Below are 21,231 nucleotides of genomic sequence, written 5' to 3'. Positions count from 1 at the left end.
CACAAACACAGAATTCTTCAACTCTATGAATTGGGGATTATGAAATCGCTGAATATTACGCAATTAACCGATCGTTACGTTTTGAATATCTTCACATGTTGCAATGTAGGCCCTTACAAATAGAGAAATTGAGCATCAGATCACTGAAAATCATGAGTGTTGAAAGCATATTCATGTAAATCCTCGATAGTATAGTGGTGAGTATCTCCGCCTGTCACGCGGAAGTCCGGGTTTCAATTCCCCGTCGGGGAGGTATTTTTGAGTAAATGATTTGTTATATACAGTTGAACGTCCGAATTGTTTGATTCATACCTCATAAAATGACCTGAAATCGGTAATGAATTCCCCACAAACATAGAATTCTTCAACTCTATGAATTGGGGGACTATGAAATCCCTGAACATTACGCAATTAACCGATCGTTACGTTTTGAATATCTTCACATGTTGCAATGAAGGCCCTTACAGATAGAGAAATCGAGCATCAGATCACTGAAAATCATGAGTGGACCTCACCACAGAATTCTTCAACTCTATGAATTGGGGGATTGTGAAATCGCTGAACATTACGCAATTAACCGATCGTTACGTTTTGAATATCTTCACATGTTGCAATGTAGGCCCTTACAAATAGAGAAATTGAGCATCAGATCACTGAAAATCATGAGTGTTGAAAGCATATTCATGTAAATCCTCGATATTATAGTGGTGAGTATCTCCGCCAGTCACGCGGAAGACCGGGTTTCAATTCACCGTCGGGGAGGTATTTTTGAGTAAATGATTTGTTATATACAGTTGACCGTCCGAATTGTTTGATTCATACCTCATAAAATGACCTGAAATCGGTAATGAATTCCCCACAAACACAGAATTCTTCAACTCTATGAATTGGGGACTTTGAAATCCCTGAACATTACGCAATTAATCGATCGTTACGTTGTGATTATCTCCACATGTTGCAATAAAGGCCGCTATATATAGAGAACTTGAGCATTAGATCACTGACAATCGTGAGTGTTGAAAACATATTCATGTAAATCCTCGATAGTATAGTGGTGAGTATCTCCGCCTGTCACGCGGAAGACCGGGGTTCAATTCCCCGTCGGGGAGATATTTTTGAGTAAATGATTTGTTATATACAGTTGAACGTCCGAATTGTTTGATTCATACCTCATAAAATGACCTGAAATCGGTAATGAATTCCCCACAAACACAGAATTCTTCAACTCTATGAATTGGGGACTTTGAAATCCATGAACATTACGCAATTAATCGATCGTTACGTTTTGAATATCTTCACATGTTGCAATGAAGGCCCTTACAGATAGAGAAATCGAGCATCAGATCACTGAAAATCATGAGTGTACCTCACCACAGAATTCTTCAACTCTATGAATTGGGGGATTGTGAAATCGCTGAACATTACGCAATTAACCGATCGTTACGTTTTGAATATCTTCACATGTTGCAATGTAGGCTCTTACAAATAGAGAAATTGAGCATCAGATCACTGAAAATCATGAGTGTTGAAAGCATATTCATGTAAATCCTCGATATTATAGTGGTGAGTATCTCCGCCAGTCACGCGGAAGACCGGGTTTCAATTCACCGTCGGGGAGGTATTTTTGAGTAAATGATTTGTTATATACAGTTGACCGTCCGAATTGTTTGATTCATACCTCATAAAATGACCTGAAATCGGTAATGAATTCCCCACAAACACAGAATTCTTCAACTCTATGAATTGGGGACTTTGAAATCCCTGAACATTACGCAATTAATCGATCGTTACGTTGTGATTATCTCCACATGTTGCAATAAAGGCCGCTATATATAGAGAACTTGAGCATTAGATCACTGACAATCGTGAGTGTTGAAAGCATATTCATGTAAATCCTCGATAGTATAGTGGTGAGTATCTCCGCCTGTCACGCGGAAGACCGGGGTTCAATTACCCGTCGGGGAGGTATTTTTGAGTAAATGATTTGTTATATAAAGTTGAACGTCCGAATTGTTTGATTCATACCGCATAAAATGACCTGAAATCGGTAATGAATTCCCCACAAACACAGAATTCTTCAACTCTATGAATTGGGGATTATGAAATCGCTGAATATTACGCAATTAACCGATCGTTACGTTTTGAATATCTTCACATGTTGCAATGTAGGCCCTTACTAATAGAGAAATTGATCATCAGATCACTGAAAATCATGAGTGTTGAAAGCATATTCATGTAAATCCTCGATAGTTAGTGGTGAGTATCTCCGCCTGTCACGCGGAAGTCCGGGTTTCAATTCCCCGTTGGGGAGGTATTTTTGAGTAAATGATTTGTTATATACAGTTGAACGTCCGAATTGTTTGATTCATACCTCATAAAATGACCTGAAATCGGTAATGAATTCCCCACAAACATAGAATTCTTCAACTCTATGAATTGGGGGACTATGAAATCCCTGAACATTACGCAATTAACCGATCGTTACGTTTCGAATATCTTCACATGTTGCAATGAAGGCCCTTACAGATAGAGAAATCGAGCATCAGATCACTGAAAATCATGAGTGTTGAAAGCATATTCATGTAAATCCTCGATAGTGTAGTGGTGAGTATCTCCGCCTGTCACGCGGAAGACCGGGGTTCAATTCCCCGTCGGGGAGTTGTTTTTGAGTAAATGATTTGTTATATATAGTTGATCGTCCGAATTGTTTGATTCATACCTCATAAAATGACCTGAAATCGGTAATGAATTCCCCACAAACACAGAATTCTTCAACTCTATGAATTGGGGACTTTGAAATCCCTGAACATTACGCAATTAATCGATCGTTACGTTGTGATTATCTCCACATGTTGCAATAACGGCCGCTATATATAGAGAAATTGATCATCAGATCACTGAAAATCATGAGTGTTGAAAGCATATTTATGTAAATCCTCGATAGTATAGTGGTGAGTATCTCCGCCTGTCACGCGGAAGTCCGGGTTTCAATTCCCCGTCGGGGAGGTATTTTTGAGTAAATGATTTGTTATATACAGTTGAACGTCCGAATTGTTTGATTCATACCTCATAAAATGACCTGAAATCGGTAATGAATTCCCCACAAACATAGAATTCTTCAACTCTATGAATTGGGGGACTATGAAATCCCTGAACATTACGCAATTAACCGATCGTTACATTTTGAATATCTTCACATGTTGCAATGAAGGCCCTTACAGATAGAGAAATCGAGCATCAGATCACTGAAAATCATGAGTGTACCTCACCACAGAATTCTTCAACTCTATGAATTGGGGGATTGTGAAATCGCTGAACATTACGCAATTAACCGATCGTTACGTTTTGAATATCTTCACATGTTGCAATGTAGGCCCTTACAAATAGAGAAATTGAGCATCAGATCACTGAAAATCATGAGTGTTGAAAGCATATTCATGTAAATCCTCGATATTATAGTGGTGAGTATCTCCGCCAGTCACGCGGAAGACCGGGTTTCAATTCACCGTCGGGGAGGTATTTTTGAGTAAATGATTTGTTATATACAGTTGACCGTCCGAATTGTTTGATTCATACCTCATAAAATGACCTGAAATCGGTAATGAATTCCCCACAAACACAGAATTCTTCAACTCTATGAATTAGGGACTTTGAAATCCCTGAACATTACGCAATTAATCGATCGTTACGTTGTGATTATCTCCACATGTTGCAATAAAGGCCGCTATATATAGAGAAATTGAGCATTAGATCACTGACAATCGTGAGTGTTGAAAGCATATTCATGTAAATCCTTGATAGTATAGTGGTGAGTATCTCCGCCTGTCACGCGGAAGACCGGGGTTCAATTCCCCGTCGGGGAGGTGTATTTGAGTAAATGATTTGTTATATATAGTTGATCGTCCGAATTGTTTGATTCATACCTCATAAAATGACCTGAAATCGGTAATGAATTCCCCACAAACACAGAATTCTTCAACTCTATGAATTGGGGACTTTGAAATCCCTGAACATTACGCAATTAATCGATCGTTACGTTGTGATTATCTCCACATGTTGCAATAAAGGCCGCTATATATAGAGAACTTGAGCATTAGATCACTGACAATCGTGAGTGTTGAAAGCATGTTCATGTATATCCTCGATAGTATAGTGGTGAGTATCTCCGCCTGTCACGCGGAAGACCGGGGTTCAATTCCCCGTCGGGGAGATATTTTTGAGTAAATGATTTGTTATATACAGTTGAACGTCCGAATTGTTTGATTCATACCTCATAAAATGACCTGAAATCGGTAATGAATTCCCCACAAACACAGAATTCTTCAACTCTATGAATTGGGGACTTTGAAATCCATGAACATTACGCAATTAATCGATCGTTACGTTTTGAATATCTTCACATGTTGCAATGAAGGCCCTTACAGATAGAGAAATCGAGCATCAGATCACTGAAAATCATGAGTGTACCTCACCACAGAATTCTTCAACTCTATGAATTGGGGGATTGTGAAATCGCTGAACATTACGCAATTAACCGATCGTTACGTTTTGAATATCTTCACATGTTGCAATGTAGGCCCTTACAAATAGAGAAATTGAGCATCAGATCACTGAAAATCATGAGTGTTGAAAGCATATTCATGTAAATCCTCGATATTATAGTGGTGAGTATCTCCGCCAGTCACGCGGAAGACCGGGTTTCAATTCACCGTCGGGGAGGTATTTTTGAGTAAATGATTTGTTATATACAGTTGACCGTCCGAATTGTTTGATTCATACCTCATAAAATGACCTGAAATCGGTAATGAATTCCCCACAAACACAGAATTCTTCAACTCTATGAATTAGGGACTTTGAAATCCCTGAACATTACGCAATTAATCGATCGTTACGTTGTGATTATCTCCACATGTTGCAATAAAGGCCGCTATATATAGAGAAATTGAGCATTAGATCACTGACAATCGTGAGTGTTGAAAGCATATTCATGTAAATCCTTGATAGTATAGTGGTGAGTATCTCCGCCTGTCACGCGGAAGACCGGGGTTCAATTCCCCGTCGGGGAGGTGTTTTTGAGTAAATGATTTGTTATGTAGTTGATCGTCCGAATTGTTTGATTCATACCTCATAAAATGACCTGAAATCGGTAATGAATTCTCCACAAACACAGAATTCTTCAACTCTATGAATCAGGGACTTTGAAATCCCTGAACATTACGCAATTAATCGATCGTTACGTTGTGATTATCTCCACATGTTGCAATAAAGGCCGCTATATATAGAGAACTTGAGCATTAGATCACTGACAATCGTGAGTGTTGAAAGCATATTCATGTAAATCCTCGATAGTATAGTGGTGAGTATCTCCGCCTGTCACGCGGAAGACCGGGGTTCAATTCCCCGTCGGGGAGATATTTTTGAGTAAATGATTTGTTATATACAGTTGAACGTCCGAATTGTTTGATTCATACCTCATAAAATGACCTGAAATCGGTAATGAATTCCCCACAAACACAGAATTCTTCAACTCTATGAATTGGGGACTTTGAAATCCATGAACATTACGCAATTAATCGATCGTTACGTTTTGAATATCTTCACATGTTGCAATGAAGGCCCTTACAGATAGAGAAATCGAGCATCAGATCACTGAAAATCATGAGTGTACCTCACCACAGAATTCTTCAACTCTATGAATTGGGGGATTGTGAAATCGCTGAACATTACGCAATTAACCGATCGTTACGTTTTGAATATCTTCACATGTTGCAATGTAGGCCCTTACAAATAGAGAAATTGAGCATCAGATCACTGAAAATCATGAGTGTTGAAAGCATATTCATGTAAATCCTCGATATTATAGTGGTGAGTATCTCCGCCAGTCACGCGGAAGACCGGGTTTCAATTCACCGTCGGGGAGGTATTTTTGAGTAAATGATTTGTTATATACAGTTGACCGTCCGAATTGTTTGATTCATACCTCATAAAATGACCTGAAATCGGTAATGAATTCCCCACAAACACAGAATTCTTCAACTCTATGAATTAGGGACTTTGAAATCCCTGAACATTACGCAATTAATCGATCGTTACGTTGTGATTATCTCCACATGTTGCAATAAAGGCCGCTATATATAGAGAAATTGAGCATTAGATCACTGACAATCGTGAGTGTTGAAAGCATATTCATGTAAATCCTCGATAGTATAGTGGTGAGTATCTCCGCCTGTCACGCGGAAGACCGGGGTTCAATTCCCCGTCGGGGAGGTGTTTTTGAGTAAATGATTTGTTATATATAGTTGATCGTCCGAATTGTTTGATTCATACCTCATAAAATGACCTGAAATCGGTAATGAATTCTCCACAAACACAGAATTCTTCAACTCTATGAATTGGGGACTTTGAAATCCCTGAACATTACGCAATTAATCGATCGTTACGTTGTGATTATCTCCACATGTTGCAATAAAGGCCGCTATATATAGAGAACTTGAGCATTAGATCACTGACAATCGTGAGTGTTGAAAGCATATTCATGTAAATCCTCGATAGTATAGTGGTGAGTATCTCCGCCTGTCACGCGGAAGACCGGGGTTCAATTCCCCGTCGGGGAGATATTTTTGAGTAAATGATTTGTTATATACAGTTGAACGTCCGAATTGTTTGATTCATACCTCATAAAATGACCTGAAATCGGTAATGAATTCCCCACAAACACAGAATTCTTCAACTCTATGAATTGGGGACTTTGAAATCCATGAACATTACGCAATTAATCGATCGTTACGTTGTGATTATCTCCACATGTTGCAATAAAGGCCGCTATATATAGAGAAATTGAGCATTAGATCACTGACAATCGTGAGTGTTGAAAGCATATTCATGTAAATCCTCGATAGTATAGTGGTGAGTATCTCCGCCTGTCACGCGGAAGACCGGGGTTCAATTCCCCGTCGGGGAGGTATTTTTGAGTAAATGATTTGTTATATACAGTTGACCGTCCGAATTGTTTGATTCATACCTCATAAAATGACCTGAAATCGGCAATGAATTCCCCACAAACACAGAATTCTTCAACTCTATGAATTGGGGATTATGAAATCGCTGAATATTACGCAATTAACAGATCGTTACGTTTTGAATATCTTCACATGTTGCAATGTAGGCCCTTACAAATAGAGAAATTGAGCATCAGATCACTGAAAATCATGAGTGTTGAAAGCATATTCAAGTAAATCCTCGATCGTATAGTGGTGAGTATCTCCGCCTGTCACGCGGAAGTCCGGGGTTCAATTCCCCGTCGGGGAGGTATTTTTGAGTAAATGATTTGTTATATACAGTTAAACGTCCGAATTGTTTGATTCATACCTCATAAAATGACCTGAAATCGGTAATGAATTCCCCACAAACACAGAATTCTTCAACTCTATGAATTGGGGACTTTGAAATCCATGAACATTACGCAATTAATCGATCGTTACGTTTTGAATATCTTCACATGTTGCAATGAAGGCCCTTACAGATAGAGAAATCGAGCATCAGATCACTGAAAATCATGAGTGTACCTCACCACAGAATTCTTCAACTCTATGAATTGGGGGATTGTGAAATCGCTGAACATTACGCAATTAACCGATCGTTACGTTTTGAATATCTTCACATGTTGCAATGTAGGCCCTTACAAATAGAGAAATTGAGCATCAGATCACTGAAAATCATGAGTGTTGAAAGCATATTCATGTAAATCCTCGATATTATAGTGGTGAGTATCTCCGCCAGTCACGCGGAAGACCGGGTTTCAATTCACCGTCGGGGAGGTATTTTTGAGTAAATGATTTGTTATATACAGTTGACCGTCCGAATTGTTTGATTCATACCTCATAAAATGACCTGAAATCGGTAATGAATTCCCCACAAACACAGAATTCTTCAACTCTATGAATTAGGGACTTTGAAATCCCTGAACATTACGCAATTAATCGATCGTTACGTTGTGATTATCTCCACATGTTGCAATAAAGGCCGCTATATATAGAGAAATTGAGCATTAGATCACTGACAATCGTGAGTGTTGAAAGCATATTCATGTAAATCCTCGATAGTATAGTGGTGAGTATCTCCGCCTGTCACGCGGAAGACCGGGGTTCAATTCCCCGTCGGGGAGATATTTTTGAGTAAATGATTTGTTATATACAGTTGAACGTCCGAATTGTTTGATTCATACCTCATAAAATGACCTGAAATCGGTAATGAATTCCCCACAAACACAGAATTCTTCAACTCTATGAATTGGGGACTTTGAAATCCATGAACATTACGCAATTAATCGATCGTTACGTTTTGAATATCTTCACATGTTGCAATGAAGGCCCTTACAGATAGAGAAATCGAGCATCAGATCACTGAAAATCATGAGTGTACCTCACCACAGAATTCTTCAACTCTATGAATTGGGGGATTGTGAAATCGCTGAACATTACGCAATTAACCGATCGTTACGTTTTGAATATCTTCACATGTTGCAATGTAGGCCCTTACAAATAGAGAAATTGAGCATCAGATCACTGAAAATCATGAGTGTTGAAAGCATATTCATGTAAATCCTCGATATTATAGTGGTGAGTATCTCCGCCAGTCACGCGGAAGACCGGGTTTCAATTCACCGTCGGGGAGGTATTTTTGAGTAAATGATTTGTTATATACAGTTGACCGTCCGAATTGTTTGATTCATACCTCATAAAATGACCTGAAATCGGTAATGAATTCCCCACAAACACAGAATTCTTCAACTCTATGAATTAGGGACTTTGAAATCCCTGAACATTACGCAATTAATCGATCGTTACGTTGTGATTATCTCCACATGTTGCAATAAAGGCCGCTATATATAGAGAAATTGAGCATTAGATCACTGACAATCGTGAGTGTTGAAAGCATATTCATGTAAATCCTCGATAGTATAGTGGTGAGTATCTCCGCCTGTCACGCGGAAGACCGGGGTTCAATTCCCCGTCGGGGAGGTGTTTTTGAGTAAATGATTTGTTATATATAGTTGATCGTCCGAATTGTTTGATTCATACCTCATAAAATGACCTGAAATCGGTAATGAATTCTCCACAAACACAGAATTCTTCAACTCTATGAATTGGGGACTTTGAAATCCCTGAACATTACGCAATTAATCGATCGTTACGTTGTGATTATCTCCACATGTTGCAATAAAGGCCGCTATATATAGAGAACTTGAGCATTAGATCACTGACAATCGTGAGTGTTGAAAGCATATTCATGTAAATCCTCGATAGTATAGTGGTGAGTATCTCCGCCTGTCACGCGGAAGACCGGGGTTCAATTCCCCGTCGGGGAGATATTTTTGAGTAAATGATTTGTTATATACAGTTGAACGTCCGAATTGTTTGATTCATACCTCATAAAATGACCTGAAATCGGTAATGAATTCCCCACAAACACAGAATTCTTCAACTCTATGAATTGGGGACTTTGAAATCCATGAACATTACGCAATTAATCGATCGTTACGTTGTGATTATCTCCACATGTTGCAATAAAGGCCGCTATATATAGAGAAATTTTGCATTAGATCACTGACAATCGTGAGTGTTGAAAGCATATTCATGTAAATCCTCGATAGTATAGTGGTGAGTATCTCCGCCTGTCACGCGGAAGACCGGGGTTCAATTCCCCGTCGGGGAGGTATTTTTGAGTAAATGATTTGTTATATACAGTTGACCGTCCGAATTGTTTGATTCATACCTCATAAAATGACCTGAAATCGGCAATGAATTCCCCACAAACACAGAATTCTTCAACTCTATGAATTGGGGATTATGAAATCGCTGAATATTACGCAATTAACAGATCGTTACGTTTTGAATATCTTCACATGTTGCAATGTAGGCCCTTACAAATAGAGAAATTGAGCATCAGATCACTGAAAATCATGAGTGTTGAAAGCATATTCAAGTAAATCCTCGATCGTATAGTGGTGAGTATCTCCGCCTGTCACGCGGAAGTCCGGGGTTCAATTCCCCGTCGGGGAGGTATTTTTGAGTAAATGATTTGTTATATACAGTTAAACGTCCGAATTGTTTGATTCATACCTCATAAAATGACCTGAAATCGGTAATGAATTCCCCACAAACACAGAATTCTTCAACTCTATGAATTGGGGACTTTGAAATCCATGAACATTACGCAATTAATCGATCGTTACGTTTTGAATATCTTCACATGTTGCAATGAAGGCCCTTACAGATAGAGAAATCGAGCATCAGATCACTGAAAATCATGAGTGTACCTCACCACAGAATTCTTCAACTCTATGAATTGGGGGATTGTGAAATCGCTGAACATTACGCAATTAACCGATCGTTACGTTTTGAATATCTTCACATGTTGCAATGTAGGCCCTTACAAATAGAGAAATTGAGCATCAGATCACTGAAAATCATGAGTGTTGAAAGCATATTCATGTAAATCCTCGATATTATAGTGGTGAGTATCTCCGCCAGTCACGCGGAAGACCGGGTTTCAATTCACCGTCGGGGAGGTATTTTTGAGTAAATGATTTGTTATATACAGTTGACCGTCCGAATTGTTTGATTCATACCTCATAAAATGACCTGAAATCGGTAATGAATTCCCCACAAACACAGAATTCTTCAACTCTATGAATTAGGGACTTTGAAATCCCTGAACATTACGCAATTAATCGATCGTTACGTTGTGATTATCTCCACATGTTGCAATAAAGGCCGCTATATATAGAGAAATTGAGCATTAGATCACTGACAATCGTGAGTGTTGAAAGCATATTCATGTAAATCCTCGATAGTATAGTGGTGAGTATCTCCGCCTGTCACGCGGAAGACCGGGGTTCAATTCCCCATCGGGGAGGTGTTTTTGAGTAAATGATTTGTTATATATAGTTGATCGTCCGAATTGTTTGATTCATACCTCATAAAATGACCTGAAATCGGTAATGAATTCTCCACAAACACAGAATTCTTCAACTCTATGAATTGGGGACTTTGAAATCCCTGAACATTACGCAATTAATCGATCGTTACGTTGTGATTATCTCCACATGTTGCAATAAAGGCCGCTATATATAGAGAACTTGAGCATTAGATCACTGACAATCGTGAGTGTTGAAAGCATATTCATGTAAATCCTCGATAGTATAGTGGTGAGTATCTCCGCCTGTCACGCGGAAGACCGGGGTTCAATTCCCCGTCGGGGAGATATTTTTGAGTAAATGATTTGTTATATACAGTTGAACGTCCGAATTGTTTGATTCATACCTCATAAAATGACCTGAAATCGGTAATGAATTCCCCACAAACACAGAATTCTTCAACTCTATGAATTGGGGACTTTGAAATCCATGAACATTACGCAATTAATCGATCGTTACGTTGTGATTATCTCCACATGTTGCAATAAAGGCCGCTATATATAGAGAAATTGAGCATTAGATCACTGACAATCGTGAGTGTTGAAAGCATATTCATGTAAATCCTCGATAGTATAGTGGTGAGTATCTCCGCCTGTCACGCGGAAGACCGGGGTTCAATTCCCCGTCGGGGAGGTATTTTTGAGTAAATGATTTGTTATATACAGTTGAACGTCCGAATTGTTTGATTCATACCTCATAAAATGACCTGAAATCGGTAATGAATTCCCCACAAACACAGAATTCTTCAACTCTATGAATTGGGGACTTTGAAATCCATGAACATTACGCAATTAATCGATCGTTACGTTGTGATTATCTCCACATGTTGCAATAAAGGCCGCTATATAGAGAGAAATTGAGCATTAGATCACTGACAATCGTGAGTGTTGAAAGCATATTCATGTAAATCCTCGATAGTATAGTGGTGAGTATCTCCGCCTGTCACGCGGAAGACCGGGGTTCAATTCCCCGTCGGGGAGGTATTTTTGAGTAAATGATTTGTTATATACAGTTAAACGTCCGAATTGTTTGATTCATACCTCATAAAATGACCTGAAATCGGCAATGAATTCCCCACAAACACAGAATTCTTCAACTCTATGAATTGGGGATTATGAAATCGCTGAATATTACGCAATTAACAGATCGTTACGTTTTGAATATCTTCACATGTTGCAATGTAGGCCCTTACAAATAGAGAAATTGAGCATCAGATCACTGAAAATCATGAGTGTTGAAAGCATATTCATGTAAATCCTCGATCGTATAGTGGTGAGTATCTCCGCCTGTCACGCGGAAGTCCGGGGTTCAATTCCCCGTCGGGGAGGTATTTTTGAGTAAATGATTTGTTATATACAGTTAAACGTCCGAATTGTTTGATTCATACCTCATAAAATGACCTGAAATCGGTAATGAATTCCCCACAAACACAGAATTCTTCAACTCAATGAATTAGTGACTTTAAAATCATTGAACATTTCGCAATTAATCGATTGTTACCTTGTGATTTTCTCCACATGTTGCAATAAAGGCCGCAATATATAGAGAAATTGAGCATTAGATCACTGACAATCGTGAGTGTTGAAAGCATGTTCATGTAAATCCTCGATAGTATAGTGGTGAGTATCTCCGCCTGTCACGCGGAAGACCGGGGTTCAATTCCCCGTCGGGGAGGTATTTTTGAGTAAATGATTTGTTATATACAGTTAAACGTCCGAATTGTTTGATTCATACCTCATAAAATGACCTGAAATCGGTAATGAATTCCCCACAAACACAGAATTCTTCAACTCAATGAATTAGTGACTTTAAAATCATTGAACATTTCGCAATTAATCGATTGTTACCTTGTGATTTTCTCCACATGTTGCAATAAAGGCCGCAATATATAGAGAAATTGAGCATTAGATCACTGACAATCGTGAGTGTTGAAAGCATATTCATGTAAATCCTCGATAGTATAGTGGTGAGTATCTCCGCCTGTCACGCGGAAGACCGGGGTTCAATTCCCCGTCGGGGAGGTATTTTTGAGCAAATGATTTGTTATATACAGTTGACCGTCCGAATTGTTTGATTCATACCTCATTAAATGACCTGAAATCGGTAATGAATTCCCCACAAACACAGAATTCTTCAACTCTATGAATTGGGGATTATGAAATCGCTGAATATTACGCAATTAACCGATCGTTACGTTTTGAATATCTTCACATGTTGCAATGTAGGCCCTTACAAATAGAGAAATTGAGCATCAGATCACTGAAAATCATGAGTGTTGAAAGCATATTCATGTAAATCCTCGATCGTATAGTGGTGAGTATCTCCGCCTGTCACGCGGAAGTCCGGGGTTCAATTCCCCGTCGGGGAGGTATTTTTGAGTAAATGATTTGTTATATACAGTTAAACGTCCGAATTGTTTGATTCATACCTCATAAAATGACCTGAAATCGGTAATGAATTCCCCACAAACACAGAATTCTTCAACTCAATGAATTAGTGACTTTAAAATCATTGAACATTTCGCAATTAATCGATTGTTACCTTGTGATTTTCTCCACATGTTGCAATAAAGGCCGCAATATATAGAGAAATTGAGCATTAGATCACTGACAATCGTGAGTGTTGAAAGCATGTTCATGTAAATCCTCGATAGTATAGTGGTGAGTATCTCCGCCTGTCACGCGGAAGACCGGGGTTCAATTCCCCGTCGGGGAGGTATTTTTGAGTAAATGATTTGTTATATACAGTTAAACGTCCGAATTGTTTGATTCATACCTCATAAAATGACCTGAAATCGGTAATGAATTCCCCACAAACACAGAATTCTTCAACTCAATGAATTAGTGACTTTAAAATCATTGAACATTTCGCAATTAATCGATTGTTACCTTGTGATTTTCTCCACATGTTGCAATAAAGGCCGCAATATATAGAGAAATTGAGCATTAGATCACTGACAATCGTGAGTGTTGAAAGCATATTCATGTAAATCCTCGATAGTATAGTGGTGAGTATCTCCGCCTGTCACGCGGAAGACCGGGGTTCAATTCCCCGTCGGGGAGGTATTTTTGAGCAAATGATTTGTTATATACAGTTGACCGTCCGAATTGTTTGATTCATACCTCATAAAATGACCTGAAATCGGTAATGAATTCCCCACAAACACAGAATTCTTCAACTCTATGAATTGGGGATTATGAAATCGCTGAATATTACGCAATTAACCGATCGTTACGTTTTGAATATCTTCACATGTTGCAATGTAGGCCCTTACAAATAGAGAAATTGAGCATCAGATCACTGAAAATCATGAGTGTTGAAAGCATATTCATGTAAATCCTCGATAGTATAGTGGTGAGTATCTCCGCCTGTCACGCGGAAGACCGGGGTTCAATTCCCCGTCGGGGAGTTGTTTTTGAGTAAATGATTTGTTATATATAGTTGATCGTCCGAATTGTTTGATTCATACCTCATAAAATGACCTGAAATCGGTAATGAATTCCCCACAAACACAGAATTCTTCAACTCTATGAATTGGGGACTTTGAAATCCCTGAACATTACGCAATTAATCGATCGTTACGTTGTGATTATCTCCACATGTTGCAATAAAGGCCGCTATATATAGAGAAATTGATCATCAGATCACTGAAAATCATGAGTGTTGAAAGCATATTAATGTAAATCCTCGATAGTATAGTGGTGAGTATCTCCGCCTGTCACGCGGAAGTCCGGGTTTCAATTCCCCGTCGGGGAGGTATTTTTGAGTAAATGATTTGTTATATACAGTTGAACGTCCGAATTGTTTGATTCATACCTCATAAAATGACCTGAAATCGGTAATGAATTCCCCACAAACACAGAATTCTTCAACTCTATGAATTGGGGGACTATGAAATCCCTGAACATTACGCAATTAACCGATCGTTACGTTTTGAATATCTTCACATGTTGCAATGAAGGCCCTTACAGATAGAGAAATCGAGCATCAGATCACTGAAAATCATGAGTGTACCTCACCACAGAATTCTTCAACTCTATGAATTGGGGGATTGTGAAATCGCTGAACATTACGCAATTAACCGATCGTTACGTTTTGAATATCTTCACATGTTGCAATGTAGGCCCTTACAAATAGAGAAATTGAGCATCAGATCACTGAAAATCATGAGTGTTGAAAGCATATTCATGTAAATCCTCGATATTATAGTGGTGAGTATCTCCGCCAGTCACGCGGAAGACCGGGTTTCAATTCACCGTCGGGGAGGTATTTTTGAGTAAATGATTTGTTATATACAGTTGACCGTCCGAATTGTTTGATTCATACCTCATAAAATGACCTGAAATCGGTAATGAATTCCCCACAAACACAGAATTCTTCAACTCTATGAATTGGGGACTTTGAAATCCCTGAACATTACGCAATTAATCGATCGTTACGTTGTGATTATCTCCACATGTTGCAATAAAGGCCGCTATATATAGAGAAATTGATCATCAGATCACTGAAAATCATGAGTGTTGAAAGCATATTAATGTAAATCCTCGATAGTATAGTGGTGAGTATCTCCGCCTGTCACGCGGAAGTCCGGGTTTCAATTCCCCGTCGGGGAGGTATTTTTGAGTAAATGATTTGTTATATACAGTTGAACGTCCGAATTGTTTGATTCATACCTCATAAAATGACCTGAAATCGGTAATGAATTCCCCACAAACACAGAATTCTTCAACTCTATGAATTGGGGGACTATGAAATCCCTGAACATTACGCAATTAACCGATCGTTACGTTTTGAATATCTTCACATGTTGCAATGAAGGCCCTTACAGATAGAGAAATCGAGCATCAGATCACTGAAAATCATGAGTGTACCTCACCACAGAATTCTTCAACTCTATGAATTGGGGGATTGTGAAATCGCTGAACATTACGCAATTAACCGATCGTTACGTTTTGAATATCTTCACATGTTGCAATGTAGGCCCTTACAAATAGAGAAATTGAGCATCAGATCACTGAAAATCATGAGTGTTGAAAGCATATTCATGTAAATCCTCGATATTATAGTGGTGAGTATCTCCGCCAGTCACGCGGAAGACCGGGTTTCAATTCACCGTCGGGGAGGTATTTTTGAGTAAATGATTTGTTATATACAGTTGACCGTCCGAATTGTTTGATTCATACCTCATAAAATGACCTGAAATCGGTAATGAATTCCCCACAAACACAGAATTCTTCAACTCTATGAATTAGGGACTTTGAAATCCCTGAACATTACGCAATTAATCGATCGTTACGTTGTGATTATCTCCACATGTTGCAATAAAGGCCGCTATATATAGAGAAATTGAGCATTAGATCACTGACAATCGTGAGTGTTGAAAGCATATTCATGTAAATCCTTGATAGTATAGTGGTGAGTATCTCCGCCTGTCACGCGGAAGACCGGGGTTCAATTCCCCGTCGGGGAGGTGTATTTGAGTAAATGATTTGTTATATATAGTTGATCGTCCGAATTGTTTGATTCATACCTCATAAAATGACCTGAAATCGGTAATGAATTCCCCACAAACACAGAATTCTTCAACTCTATGAATTGGGGACTTTGAAATCCCTGAACATTACGCAATTAATCGATCGTTACGTTGTGATTATCTCCACATGTTGCAATAAAGGCCGCTATATATAGAGAACTTGAGCATTAGATCACTGACAATCGTGAGTGTTGAAAGCATATTCATGTAAATCCTCGATAGTATAGTGGTGAGTATCTCCGCCTGTCACGCGGAAGACCGGGGTTCAATTCCCCGTCGGGGAGATATTTTTGAGTAAATGATTTGTTATATACAGTTGAACGTCCGAATTGTTTGATTCATACCTCATAAAATGACCTGAAATCGGTAATGAATTCCCCACAAACACAGAATTCTTCAACTCTATGAATTGGGGACTTTGAAATCCATGAACATTACGCAATTAATCGATCGTTACGTTTTGAATATCTTCACATGTTGCAATGAAGGCCCTTACAGATAGAGAAATCGAGCATCAGATCACTGAAAATCATGAGTGTACCTCACCACAGAATTCTTCAACTCTATGAATTGGGGGATTGTGAAATCGCTGAACATTACGCAATTAACCGATCGTTACGTTTTGAATATCTTCACATGTTGCAATGTAGGCCCTTACAAATAGAGAAATTGAGCATCAGATCACTGAAAATCATGAGTGTTGAAAGCATATTCATGTAAATCCTCGATATTATAGTGGTGAGTATCTCCGCCAGTCACGCGGAAGACCGGGTTTCAATTCACCGTCTGGGAGGTATTTTTGAGTAAATGATTTGTTATATACAGTTGACCGTCCGAATTGTTTGATTCATACCTCATAAAATGACCTGAAATCGGTAATGAATTCTCCACAAACACAGAATTCTTCAACTCTATGAATTGGGGACTTTGAAATCCCTGAACATTACGCAATTAATCGATCGTTACGTTGTGATTATCTCCACATGTTGCAATAAAGGCCGCTATATATAGAGAAATTGAGCATTAGATCACTGACAATCGTGAGTGTTGAAAGCATATTCATGTAAATCCTCGATAGTATAGTGGTGAGTATCTCCGCCTGTCACGCGGAAGACCGGGGTTCAATTCCCCGTCGGGGAGATATTTTTGAGTAAATGATTTGTTATTTACAGTTGAACGTCCGAATTGTTTGATTCATACCTCATAAAATGACCTGAAATCGGTAATGAATTCCCCACAAACATAGAATTCTTCAACTCTATGAATTGGGGGACTATGAAATCCCTGAACATTACGCAATTAACCGATCGTTACGTTTTGAATATCTTCACATGTTGCAATGAAGGCCCTTACAGATAGAGAAATCGAGCATCAGATCACTGAAAATCATGAGTGTACCTCACCACAGAATTCTTCAACTCTATGAATTGGGGGATTGTGAAATCGCTGAACATTACGCAATTAACCGATCGTTACGTTTTGAATATCTTCACATGTTGCAATGTAGGCCCTTACAAATAGAGAAATTGAGCATCAGATCACTGAAAATCATGAGTGTTGAAAGCATATTCATGTAAATCCTCGATATTATAGTGGTGAGTATCTCCGCCAGTCACGCGGAAGACCGGGTTTCAATTCACCGTCGGGTAGGTATTTTTGAGTAAATGATTTGTTATATACAGTTGACCGTCCGAATTGTTTGATTCATACCTCATAAAATGACCTGAAATCGGTAATGAATTCCCCACAAACACAGAATTCTTCAACTCTATGAATTGGGGACTTTGAAATCCCTGAACATTACGCAATTAATCGATCGTTACGTTGTGATTATCTCCACATGTTGCAATAAAGGCCGCTATATATAGAGAACTTGAGCATTAGATCACTGACAATCGTGAGTGTTGAAAGCATATTCATGTAAATCCTCGATAGTATAGTGGTGAGTATCTCCGCCTGTCACGCGGAAGACCGGGGTTCAATTCCCCGTCGGGAAGATATTTTTGAGTAAATGATTTGTTATATACAGTTGAACGTCCGAATTGTTTGATTCATACCTCATAAAATGACCTGAAATCGGTAATGAATTCCCCACAAACACAGAATTCTTCAACTCTATGAATTGGGGACTTTGAAATCCATGAACATTACGCAATTAATCGATCGTTACGTTTTGAATATCTTCACATGTTGCAATGAAGGCCCTTACAGATAGAGAAATCGAGCATCAGATCACTGAAAATCATGAGTGTACCTCACCACAGAATTCTTCAACTCTATGAATTGGGGGATTGTGAAATCGCTGAACATTACGCAATTAACCGATCGTTACGTTTTGAATATCTTCACATGTTGCAATGTAGGCCCTTACAAATAGAGAAATTGAGCATCAGATCACTGAAAATCATGAGTGTTGAAAGCATATTCATGTAAATCCTCGATATTATAGTGGTGAGTATCTCCGCCAGTCACGCGGAAGACCGGGTTTCAATTCACCGTCGGGGAGGTATTTTTGAGTAAATGATTTGTTATATACAGTTGACCGTCCGAATTGTTTGATTCATACCTCATAAAATGACCTGAAATCGGTAATGAATTCTCCACAAACACAGAATTATTCAACTCTATGAATTGGGGACTTTGAAATCCCTGAACATTACGCAATTAATCGATCGTTACGTTGTGATTATCTCCACATGTTGCAATAAAGGCCGCTATATATAGAGAAATTGAGCATTAGATCACTGACAATCGTGAGTGTTGAAAGCATATTCATGTAAATCCTCGATAGTATAGTGGTGAGTATCTCCGCCTGTCACGCGGAAGACCGGGGTTCAATTCCCCGTCGGGGAGATATTTTTGAGTAAATGATTTGTTATATACAGTTGAACGTCCGAATTGTTTGATTCATACCTCATAAAATGACCTGAAATCGGTAATGAATTCCCCACAAACACAGAATTCTTCAACTCTATGAATTGGGGACTTTGAAATCCATGAACATTACGCAATTAATCGATCGTTACGTTGTGATTATCTCCACATGTTGCAATAAAGGCCGCTATATATAGAGAAATTGAGCATTAGATCACTGACAATCGTGAGTGTTGAAAGCATATTCATGTAAATCCTCGATAGTATAGTGGTGAGTATCTCCGCCTGTCACGCGGAAGACCGGGGTTCAATTCCCCGTCGGGGAGGTATTTTTGAGTAAATTATTTGTTATATACAGTTGAACGTCCGAATTGTTTGATTCATACCTCATAAAATGACCTGAAATCGGTAATGAATTCCCCACAAACACAGAATTCTTCAACTCTATGAATTGGGGACTTTGAAATCCATGAACATTACGCAATTAATCGATCGTTACGTTGTGATTATCTCCACATGTTGCAATAAAGGCCGCTATAGATAGAGAAATTGAGCATTACATCACTGACAATCGTGAGTGTTGAAAGCATATTCATGTAAATCCTCGATAGTATAGTGGTGAGTATCTCCGCCTGTCACGCGGAAGTCCGGGGTTCAATTCCCCGTCGGGGAGGTATTTTTGAGTAAATGATTTGTTATATACAGTTGACCGTCCGAATTGTTTGATTCATACCTCATAAAATGACCTGAAATCGGCAATGAATTCCCCACAAACACAGAATTCTTCAACTCTATGAATTGGGGATTATGAAATCGCTGAATATTACGCAATTAACAGATCGTTACGTTTTGAATATCTTCACATGTTGCAATGTAGGCCCTTACAAATAGAGAAATTGAGCATCAGATCACTGAAAATCATGAGTGTTGAAAGCATATTCATGTAAATCCTCGATCGTATAGTGGTGAGTATCTCCGCCTGTCACGCGGAAGTCCGGGGTTCAATTCCCCGTCGGGGAGGTATTTTTGAGTAAATGATTTGTTATATACAGTTAAACGTCCGAATTGTTTGATTCATACCTCATAAAATGACCTGAAATCGGTAATGAATTCCCCACAAACACAGAATTCTTCAACTCAATGAATTAGTGACTTTAAAATCATTGAACATTTCGCAATTAATCGATTGTTACCTTGTGATTTTCTCCACATGTTGCAATAAAGGCCGCAATATATAGAGAAATTGAGCATTAGATCACTGACAATCGTGAGTGTTGAAAGCATGTTCATGTAAATCCTCGATAGTATAGTGGTGAGTATCTCCGCCTGTCACGCGGAAGACCGGGGTTCAATTCCCCGTCGGGGAGGTATTTTTGAGTAAATGATTTGTTATATACAGTTGACCGTCCGAATTGTTTGATTCATACCTCATAAAATGACCTGAAATCGGCAATGAATTCCCCACAAACACAGAATTCTTCAACTCTATGAATTGGGGATTATGAAATCGCTGAATATTACGCAATTAACAGATCGTTACGTTTTGAATATCTTCACATGTTGCAATGTAGGCCCTTACAAATAGAGAAATTGAGCATCAGATCACTGAAAATCATGAGTGTTGAAAGCATATTCATGTAAATCCTCGATCGTATAGTGGTGAGTATCTCCGCCTGTCACGCGGAAGTCCTGGGTTCAATTCCCCGTCGGGGAGGTATTTTTGAGTAAATGATTTGTTATATACAGTTAAACGTCCGAATTGTTTGATTCATACCTCATAAAATGACCTGAAATCGGTAATGAATTCCCCACAAACACAGAATTCTTCAACTCAATGAATTAGTGA

The 21,231-nt window shown here is 38.8% G+C and overlaps 29 non-coding genes across 29 annotated transcripts; all 29 read left to right on the top strand.

Annotated features, from left to right (window-relative positions):
* Window positions 1-1,037: 1,037 nt before the first annotated feature.
* Window positions 1,038-1,109, top strand: TRNAD-GUC (transfer RNA aspartic acid (anticodon GUC)). The gene has a single exon. It is a non-coding gene; the product is annotated as a tRNA-Asp (tRNA).
* Window positions 1,110-2,587: 1,478 nt separating this feature from the next.
* On the top strand, window positions 2,588-2,659 carry TRNAD-GUC (transfer RNA aspartic acid (anticodon GUC)). Its single transcript has one exon. It is a non-coding gene; the product is annotated as a tRNA-Asp (tRNA).
* Window positions 2,660-3,791: 1,132 nt separating this feature from the next.
* On the top strand, window positions 3,792-3,863 carry TRNAD-GUC (transfer RNA aspartic acid (anticodon GUC)). Its single transcript has one exon. It is a non-coding gene; the product is annotated as a tRNA-Asp (tRNA).
* Window positions 3,864-4,138: 275 nt separating this feature from the next.
* TRNAD-GUC (transfer RNA aspartic acid (anticodon GUC)) lies at window positions 4,139-4,210 on the top strand. Its single transcript has one exon. It is a non-coding gene; the product is annotated as a tRNA-Asp (tRNA).
* A 784-nt stretch (window positions 4,211-4,994) lies between these two features.
* Window positions 4,995-5,066, top strand: TRNAD-GUC (transfer RNA aspartic acid (anticodon GUC)). Its single transcript has one exon. It is a non-coding gene; the product is annotated as a tRNA-Asp (tRNA).
* A 273-nt stretch (window positions 5,067-5,339) lies between these two features.
* TRNAD-GUC (transfer RNA aspartic acid (anticodon GUC)) lies at window positions 5,340-5,411 on the top strand. Its single transcript has one exon. It is a non-coding gene; the product is annotated as a tRNA-Asp (tRNA).
* Window positions 5,412-6,195: 784 nt separating this feature from the next.
* On the top strand, window positions 6,196-6,267 carry TRNAD-GUC (transfer RNA aspartic acid (anticodon GUC)). The gene has a single exon. It is a non-coding gene; the product is annotated as a tRNA-Asp (tRNA).
* A 275-nt stretch (window positions 6,268-6,542) lies between these two features.
* On the top strand, window positions 6,543-6,614 carry TRNAD-GUC (transfer RNA aspartic acid (anticodon GUC)). Its single transcript has one exon. It is a non-coding gene; the product is annotated as a tRNA-Asp (tRNA).
* Window positions 6,615-6,889: 275 nt separating this feature from the next.
* TRNAD-GUC (transfer RNA aspartic acid (anticodon GUC)) lies at window positions 6,890-6,961 on the top strand. The gene has a single exon. It is a non-coding gene; the product is annotated as a tRNA-Asp (tRNA).
* Window positions 6,962-8,092: 1,131 nt separating this feature from the next.
* On the top strand, window positions 8,093-8,164 carry TRNAD-GUC (transfer RNA aspartic acid (anticodon GUC)). The gene has a single exon. It is a non-coding gene; the product is annotated as a tRNA-Asp (tRNA).
* A 784-nt stretch (window positions 8,165-8,948) lies between these two features.
* Window positions 8,949-9,020, top strand: TRNAD-GUC (transfer RNA aspartic acid (anticodon GUC)). The gene has a single exon. It is a non-coding gene; the product is annotated as a tRNA-Asp (tRNA).
* A 275-nt stretch (window positions 9,021-9,295) lies between these two features.
* Window positions 9,296-9,367, top strand: TRNAD-GUC (transfer RNA aspartic acid (anticodon GUC)). The gene has a single exon. It is a non-coding gene; the product is annotated as a tRNA-Asp (tRNA).
* Window positions 9,368-9,642: 275 nt separating this feature from the next.
* TRNAD-GUC (transfer RNA aspartic acid (anticodon GUC)) lies at window positions 9,643-9,714 on the top strand. The gene has a single exon. It is a non-coding gene; the product is annotated as a tRNA-Asp (tRNA).
* A 1,478-nt stretch (window positions 9,715-11,192) lies between these two features.
* TRNAD-GUC (transfer RNA aspartic acid (anticodon GUC)) lies at window positions 11,193-11,264 on the top strand. The gene has a single exon. It is a non-coding gene; the product is annotated as a tRNA-Asp (tRNA).
* A 275-nt stretch (window positions 11,265-11,539) lies between these two features.
* On the top strand, window positions 11,540-11,611 carry TRNAD-GUC (transfer RNA aspartic acid (anticodon GUC)). Its single transcript has one exon. It is a non-coding gene; the product is annotated as a tRNA-Asp (tRNA).
* A 275-nt stretch (window positions 11,612-11,886) lies between these two features.
* Window positions 11,887-11,958, top strand: TRNAD-GUC (transfer RNA aspartic acid (anticodon GUC)). Its single transcript has one exon. It is a non-coding gene; the product is annotated as a tRNA-Asp (tRNA).
* Window positions 11,959-12,580: 622 nt separating this feature from the next.
* Window positions 12,581-12,652, top strand: TRNAD-GUC (transfer RNA aspartic acid (anticodon GUC)). The gene has a single exon. It is a non-coding gene; the product is annotated as a tRNA-Asp (tRNA).
* Window positions 12,653-12,927: 275 nt separating this feature from the next.
* TRNAD-GUC (transfer RNA aspartic acid (anticodon GUC)) lies at window positions 12,928-12,999 on the top strand. The gene has a single exon. It is a non-coding gene; the product is annotated as a tRNA-Asp (tRNA).
* Window positions 13,000-13,621: 622 nt separating this feature from the next.
* TRNAD-GUC (transfer RNA aspartic acid (anticodon GUC)) lies at window positions 13,622-13,693 on the top strand. Its single transcript has one exon. It is a non-coding gene; the product is annotated as a tRNA-Asp (tRNA).
* A 275-nt stretch (window positions 13,694-13,968) lies between these two features.
* TRNAD-GUC (transfer RNA aspartic acid (anticodon GUC)) lies at window positions 13,969-14,040 on the top strand. Its single transcript has one exon. It is a non-coding gene; the product is annotated as a tRNA-Asp (tRNA).
* A 275-nt stretch (window positions 14,041-14,315) lies between these two features.
* On the top strand, window positions 14,316-14,387 carry TRNAD-GUC (transfer RNA aspartic acid (anticodon GUC)). The gene has a single exon. It is a non-coding gene; the product is annotated as a tRNA-Asp (tRNA).
* Window positions 14,388-16,376: 1,989 nt separating this feature from the next.
* On the top strand, window positions 16,377-16,448 carry TRNAD-GUC (transfer RNA aspartic acid (anticodon GUC)). The gene has a single exon. It is a non-coding gene; the product is annotated as a tRNA-Asp (tRNA).
* Window positions 16,449-16,723: 275 nt separating this feature from the next.
* On the top strand, window positions 16,724-16,795 carry TRNAD-GUC (transfer RNA aspartic acid (anticodon GUC)). The gene has a single exon. It is a non-coding gene; the product is annotated as a tRNA-Asp (tRNA).
* A 784-nt stretch (window positions 16,796-17,579) lies between these two features.
* TRNAD-GUC (transfer RNA aspartic acid (anticodon GUC)) lies at window positions 17,580-17,651 on the top strand. The gene has a single exon. It is a non-coding gene; the product is annotated as a tRNA-Asp (tRNA).
* A 785-nt stretch (window positions 17,652-18,436) lies between these two features.
* TRNAD-GUC (transfer RNA aspartic acid (anticodon GUC)) lies at window positions 18,437-18,508 on the top strand. The gene has a single exon. It is a non-coding gene; the product is annotated as a tRNA-Asp (tRNA).
* A 784-nt stretch (window positions 18,509-19,292) lies between these two features.
* TRNAD-GUC (transfer RNA aspartic acid (anticodon GUC)) lies at window positions 19,293-19,364 on the top strand. The gene has a single exon. It is a non-coding gene; the product is annotated as a tRNA-Asp (tRNA).
* A 275-nt stretch (window positions 19,365-19,639) lies between these two features.
* Window positions 19,640-19,711, top strand: TRNAD-GUC (transfer RNA aspartic acid (anticodon GUC)). Its single transcript has one exon. It is a non-coding gene; the product is annotated as a tRNA-Asp (tRNA).
* A 275-nt stretch (window positions 19,712-19,986) lies between these two features.
* TRNAD-GUC (transfer RNA aspartic acid (anticodon GUC)) lies at window positions 19,987-20,058 on the top strand. Its single transcript has one exon. It is a non-coding gene; the product is annotated as a tRNA-Asp (tRNA).
* Window positions 20,059-20,680: 622 nt separating this feature from the next.
* On the top strand, window positions 20,681-20,752 carry TRNAD-GUC (transfer RNA aspartic acid (anticodon GUC)). The gene has a single exon. It is a non-coding gene; the product is annotated as a tRNA-Asp (tRNA).
* Window positions 20,753-21,231: the final 479 nt, after the last annotated feature.

The sequence above is a fragment of the Saccoglossus kowalevskii genome, chromosome 17 (assembly GCF_978046115.1).
Source record: "Saccoglossus kowalevskii chromosome 17, keSacKowa6.1, whole genome shotgun sequence".
NCBI lineage: Eukaryota > Metazoa > Hemichordata > Enteropneusta > Harrimaniidae > Saccoglossus > Saccoglossus kowalevskii.
Note: the sequence above shows the minus strand (reverse complement) of the source record. Positions and strands in the feature narration are given on the sequence as shown.